This window comes from Microtus ochrogaster, linkage group LG3 (assembly GCF_000317375.1).
Source record: "Microtus ochrogaster isolate Prairie Vole_2 linkage group LG3, MicOch1.0, whole genome shotgun sequence".
Classification (NCBI taxonomy): Eukaryota; Metazoa; Chordata; class Mammalia; order Rodentia; family Cricetidae; genus Microtus; species Microtus ochrogaster.
This window is the reverse complement of record NC_022029.1, coordinates 32745178-32751925: the sequence shown is the minus strand read 5'-3', so window position 1 is coordinate 32751925 and position 6748 is coordinate 32745178.

Here is a 6748-nt window from a genome sequence, read left to right as displayed (position 1 = left end):
AAAAAAAAAAAAAAAAAAAAAAAAAAAAAAGAAGGCCTAGTGGCTTCTTTGAGGATTTCTAGTCAACGGCTTTCTAAAATGAAGTAACACAAATTCACGTCAAAAGTCATTTGGTGCATTAACGCCTACGCCATCAATTCAGGACCTTGGAAGCAAGGAATGATTGATACTACATGACACGGACAAAAGAAAAAAAAAAAAGATAGATTTCTGCTCTAACCCAAAAACCTAGAGAGTCTATGTATTCTTAATTACTGAACAGGTTCACACAATGCTATTCAGGAAAAATAAATTTGATTACCAGTTACACTCACATTCAAAATGTTTTCCTTAAGATGGAAACAGTCCCACAATGCTCCAAACACAAAGCTAAACTAATAAATAAATAATAAACTAACGTTAAGGGAAATCTTTTTTTAAAAAGTTAGACAGTACTCATTTCTTCTACCAAACTCTCCATGACATTAAGAGAAAAAAATCCTAATTATTTTTGCCCAATAATTTAATCAAGTACTATAGAAAAATGTTGTTTTAAGGGCAGGTTTGGCAGGAATTGCTTATTAAGTTTCCAAATTAGATTTAAAAAAAAAGAAAACAGAATTCAAAAATATATATAAAGATGATGATGATGGTGGTGATAATGGTGGTGGTGGTGATGCTGACAAACACTAACACAGCTGCACACTGAGTAGCTGTAAAGATTCACAGCCCAAATTCTCCTTGCCCAGGATGCCAGGAGTCATCTAGCTGTGAGGTCGCTGCTGATCCTGCTGCAGGCAGATATAAAAATCATCCTCGGTGTCGCTGGTCCCAATTCCACAGAGCTTTTCCAAGGCTGAGATGTGCTAACAGGTGGGGCGAAGGTGGTGAGGCCAATTAAAATGCATGTTCCTTTATTCGGAGCCATCTGAAGCCTGCTTGTTTAGTAATTAATTAAACATACCCCAGCTTCAATTCAAGCACGCTCGCACCTCTACACACAGATACCAACCAGCCACACCTTCTGCCCACAGAATGATTCATTCTTCTTGTAACTGGATAAGGAGAACAATTAAGAGATTTGAGTAAAACCCACTTTCTAGTCTTGAGGGTGGCAGCCAGGTCAACTGCTATGACATCTAAGTAACTTGCTACTTCCTGCTCGTCTTGTCCAGTGATCTTACGTCATCAGCTCGGTGGCCAGGGTAAGTCCTGCTCAGTGTCTCCAGGGGCCATATTATGATGCTCATGACACATCCTTGTAAAGACACTATCCACGGTGACTTTCTCATCCTCACTTCCTCTCACCAGGGGCCTGGCTGCGGAAAACCTCTTCCCCAACCTAGATAATGGTAAGGCCAAGTTGATACCACTACAGACCCTAAACAGGAAAAGTAGAAAGAGAATCAAGCAGCAGAATCCAAGGAGTGAAGAAGCTAGAAGAGAAGAAAGATGCCTTGTGGACCAGGACTATACCAGTCCTGATGATAAACCCTGAGGGACTGAAAGAGAGACACCAGAATCAGCCCACTCAGTCAGGCGGCTGCACTAAGGTCTTATAGCAACATCTATAAACTTATAGTAGTATCTATAACCTTGGGTAACTTCTGTGCTTCCCTGGAACAAGTGAGTTTATTGATATAGGGATATAGATATCACCATTACACACACACACACACACACACACACACACACACACACACACACACACACACAGCATAAGTAGTACTTGCTTGAAATCTCAGCATTTGGGAGGCTGAAGCAAGAGGATTTCAGGTGCAAGGACAGACTGGGCTACATATAATCTTAGATTTGAGACCCTGTTTCTAAAACAAAACCAGGAAGAGAGAGGCCTAACTAAGCAGCTTGTGCACAGTCGGCAGGAACTCTGTTGTACTCTACCAGAGCTGAACCGCAACCCAAAAGATACATCTCTAATATTTATTTAATTTTGTTTCTTATGTGTATGGGCGTTCTGTCTGCATGTGTGTCTGTGTACTACATGTGTGCAGTCCTCAGAAGAGGGTGTTGGAGCCCCCGGAACTGGAGGTACAAACAGCTGTGAGCTGCCATATGGATGCTGAGACTCAAACCCAGGTCCTCTGGAAGAGCAACCAGTGTTCTTAACTGCAGCCATTTCTCCAGCCCCCAAAAGATATAGTCCTAAGACTTTTGGTTACAACCTTTTCTCTAAACAAAATTTTATTGGAATAATAACTAGGGTCAGAGATTTGTTTTCAGAATGCTTATTAAGCAAAAATAATAAAACATCAGTATATTATTTTTATTTTTAAAAGTTGCTGTATTTTCATTACTCTCTAAATGCTAGGAATCGGAGCCATTATTCCAGCATTCGCTAACTCAGAATTGGGAATCCCACTGGTCTCATGAGGAACCGTTGTGAATTCTACTGAATACATGTATCCTTCAGTCACGGCAAAGTACAGCTCCCTTTGAAAGCATTGCACCAGACATTTTTCTAAATAGATTTCACACCAGTGTGAACCAAATCCAGGTTCAAAACTCCATTAGGTCTGTTATCCCGCACTGAGGAATGGTGACATCTGTTCAGCACATTCATAAGATTTGTCAAGCCTGGTCTACAAAGCAAGTTCTAGGACAGCCAGGGCAACAGAGATAAACCCTGTCTCAGACAAAAAAAAATAGTAATATATATTTGGGGCACATGTATGAAATTAGAGAAATGTTAAGTGTTCAAACACCATAGTACTTGTGTTGCTCATGAAAATGCCTGCGGGATCTACCTACTGGAAGTCTGTCACAGTGGAACCCCCACACATGGTCTTCGAACACTCGAATCTGTTACTCACAGCTAACAGGGCACGCTTCTGTCCCCACCTTCCTGCAGGGATTGCTGGACGACTGCACTTATGATGATGAACTATATTTCAAAGCCCAGACTTCGTGCTTACGTAAAAGAGCCTCAAGCCAACGAAGAGATTTTTATCAATTTTTTAAAGTAAAACATTACTTATGGGGGTGGGGTTGAGCTTGTGAGTGGAGGTGCCTGCGGAAGCCAGAAGGCTGTGTCGGATCCTGCGGGGCTGGAGTTACAGGTGGTTGTGAGCCCCCTGATGTGCGTGCTGAGAAGCCAGCTTGGGTCCTCTGCAATAGCAGTGCACACTCTTAACCACTGATTGTCTCTCCAGCCCCCAGAAAGGATCCTCGAACTCAAACAGGAAGAGGGCTCTTCAAGGTCTGAGGTTTTTCTCAGACAGTATCTGCCAGGCAGAGCTCCCCAAGAGTAGTCTCTGTGGACCCCACAGACGAAACAGCGGCTGCATTTCCCATGACCTGACTATGGTGAGCAGGTTGTTCTCAAGTAATCCTCCTGTCTTGGTCCTCTGAGTGTTGGGATGACAGTGTATAAACAATTGCATATGGAAACAACACCCATGAAGCAAATGTTCCTACTATGAACACACAAAAGAATTAAAGAAAAAAAAGACTATCCAAGAATCTGTACCCATATGTAGTTTAATTTTTTTCTATGGCAATGGCCCCTTCCCGAGGCAGGTTAACTATTAAGTCTTATTTTTTGAGACCTTTCTCCCCCACCACCATGTAGAACTCAGTATCATGTTTCCTTTGTAAAAATATACTACAGAAAGATGCAGGGTTCAGTTCCACTAGGAAATTCAATTTTCAAGCTTTTCTATGGAGGCCTCACTAAAATCTATAGGAAGGAAGGAGGGTGGAGGGAGAAAGAAAGAGAAGGGAGACAGGGAGAGAGAGGGGGAGGGAGGGAAGGTGGGAGGGAGGGAGAGAAGGAGAGGGAGAGAGAGAAAGAAAGAGAGAGAGGGAGAGGAGAGGGGAGGGGAGGAGAGGGGAGAGGAGAGAGAAAAAAGAGAGAGGGAGAGATTTCACTACCACCGACCTTTCAGGGTGAGAGAGGTACCCTGTCTGACTTAGAGAATCTAAGGTCAGATAATAAAAAAGCCTTCAAAGGAACCAACTAGTAAAAACAAATCATCCTGTGTCTTTTACGCCCAAGCTGTCTCTGTCTTTAGGCAAGTGAACAGAAACTCAAAGGAACCTGGGTTAGTGCAGAGGCAGCTGAACACACTCGGAAACAATTCAGTGTGCATCAACTGAAGAGCCGTTTAAAAGCTATCAGCGAGCACTGTCTCCGACTTGATTAGTACCTTGTAAGGGACTTAGAGACTCTCATCAGCAAAATCTGTTTCCTGACACAGGCAGGACAACTTCTCGACTCGCCGTAAAGCCTTCCCATCTGTTCCTGAAAACACATTGTTAGGAACTAATAACCTGCCACGATAAAAAACACCATACATCTAGGACTACAAGGAAAATTCCCCAGCCTGAAGAGACCTACTGCCAGCATTACACTAATGGTGAAAGACTGGAAACTTCCCTCTGGGACCAGGAAGAAGAACAGGATGTCGCACTAGCCACTGATATTTGACACTGTACTGGAAGTCCCAACAGGGGCAATTAGGCAAGAGAAAGAATTAGAAAGTGTCTGGATCGGAAAGAAAGAAGTAAACTATCTCACTGAAGATGTTGTGACAATAACAGAAAAACCCCAAGAACCCTTTCGAAGCCGTGAGAGCTGCTGAGGTGAATTCAGCAAGGCCAGAGGATATAAATTAACCTATAACTATCAGGATTACCATGTGCTAGCAATGAACACTCTGAAGAAGGGAATCAAGAAAACAATACCCGCTGGGCATGATGGCACACACCTTTAAGCCCTGCATTTGAGAGGCAGAGGCAGGTGGATCTCCGTGAGTTCAAGGCCATCTTAGTCAACTTCCAGGCTAGCCACAGCACACAGTGAGACCTTATCTAAAAAAAAAAAAAAGAGGGGGTGGGGATTCCATTTACAATAGCAGCAGCAGAGGTAGGCGGATCTCTGAGCTAGAGGCTAGCCCAGTCTACAGAGCAAGTTCCAGGACAACAGAGATTTACAGAGAAACCCTGTCTCAAGAAAACAAAGAAACAAAAACAGGGATAAATTAAACTGAGGAAGTGCGCACAGAAAAGTAGGACTCTCTGTCTAAGAAGCGAATGGAAAGATAGCCCACGTTCATGGTTAGAACACGTGGTACAAATGGGAAAATGGCTCACGTTCACAGTTAGAACACGTGGTACAAATGGGAAGATAGCCTACATTCATGATTGGAACACGTGATACAATGGGAAGATGGCCCACGTTCATGGTTAGAACACGTGGTACAAATGGGAAGATAGCCGACATTCACGCTTAGAACATGTGGTACAAATGGGAAGATAGCCCACGTTCACGGTTAGAACACGTGGTACAAATGGGAAGACAGCTTATGTTCATGGTTGGAACACGTGGTACAAATGGGAAGATGGCTCACGTTCATGGTTAGAACACGTGGTACAAATGGGAAGATAGCCGACATTCACGCTTAGAACATGTGGTACAAATGGGAAGATAGCCCACATTCACGCTTAGAACACATGGTACAAATGGGAAGATAGCCTACGCTCATGATTGGAACAAGTGGTACAAATGGGAAGATGGCTCACGTTCATGGTTAGAACACGTGGTACAAATGGGAAGATAGCCCATGTTCATGGTTAGAACACGTGGTACAAATGGGAAGACAGCCTATGTTCATGGTTGGAACACGTGGTATAAATGGGAAGATAGTCCACGTTCATGGTTGGAACACTTAGTATTGTTAAGACAGCAATATTATCTTAATTGATTTATAGATTTGATGAGATCCATACCATGCCAAAATTTTAAGTACCAGCAGCTGCATGTGGCAGTGATTCCTGACATCCTAACACTCCTCAGGCCGAGTCAAGAGTGAGGATGGAGTTCAACACTGGCCTGGACTACACAGAAAGTTCAAGTCCATCCTAGGCTCGACAGACACTGTAAAAAAGTTGTTTTTGTTTTTTTTAAACAAATAAAAATCCCAGTTGTCTTTCATGAAGAGAAAATGATACATGGGGCCAATGTGACTGCTTTGTATGTAGAAGTGTTTTCCTGAGGGCTGCACAACCTGAGTTTCACGCCAAGATCCCACAGTGGAAAGGGAACTGGGTCAGAGGGGTCCCCCCCAATCTTAGTAAATTAAATTTAAAAAGAAGAAAGTGATACAACTCTACAGTTCATTTAGAAATACAAGAGACTAAGAACAGCTGAAGAGGACTTTTGTTTTGTTTTTTGAGACAGGGTTTCTCTGTATAACAAACAGTCTTAGCTATCCTGGAACTAGATCTTGTAGACCAGGCTAGCCTTCAACTCATGGAGATTCACCTGCCTCTGCCTCCCGAGTGCTAGGCTTAAAGGTGTGTGCCCCCACTGCCCGGCTGAAGAGTTTTGAAAAGAAAATTTCCTGTTTCTTGATTTCCAAACTTCCTAAAAGCTGTTCCTTCTGTACGGTTCTGCCATAGGAATCACTGGAAATAAAGCCATAAAATAAACAGTTGGCTTGCATCAGGATTCAGGATTTCACACTGGGAATATGACTTTTTCCCTATGGAAGTCAAATTCTCTTGCTGACTGGGTCAGATAGGAGGAAAACAGCAAATCTCATCAGAGTGACAAATCCAAATGGAAGACAGACAAAAACGTACACTTAATAACTCATCAAATATCAGTATACCAAATAAATCTGTTACTATGCTTTTTGTACTGGCTGGTTTTGTGTCAACTTGACACAAGCTGGAGTCAGCAGAGAGGAAGGAGCCTCAGTTGAGGAACTGCCTCCATGAGATCCAGCGGTAAGGCATTTTCTCAATT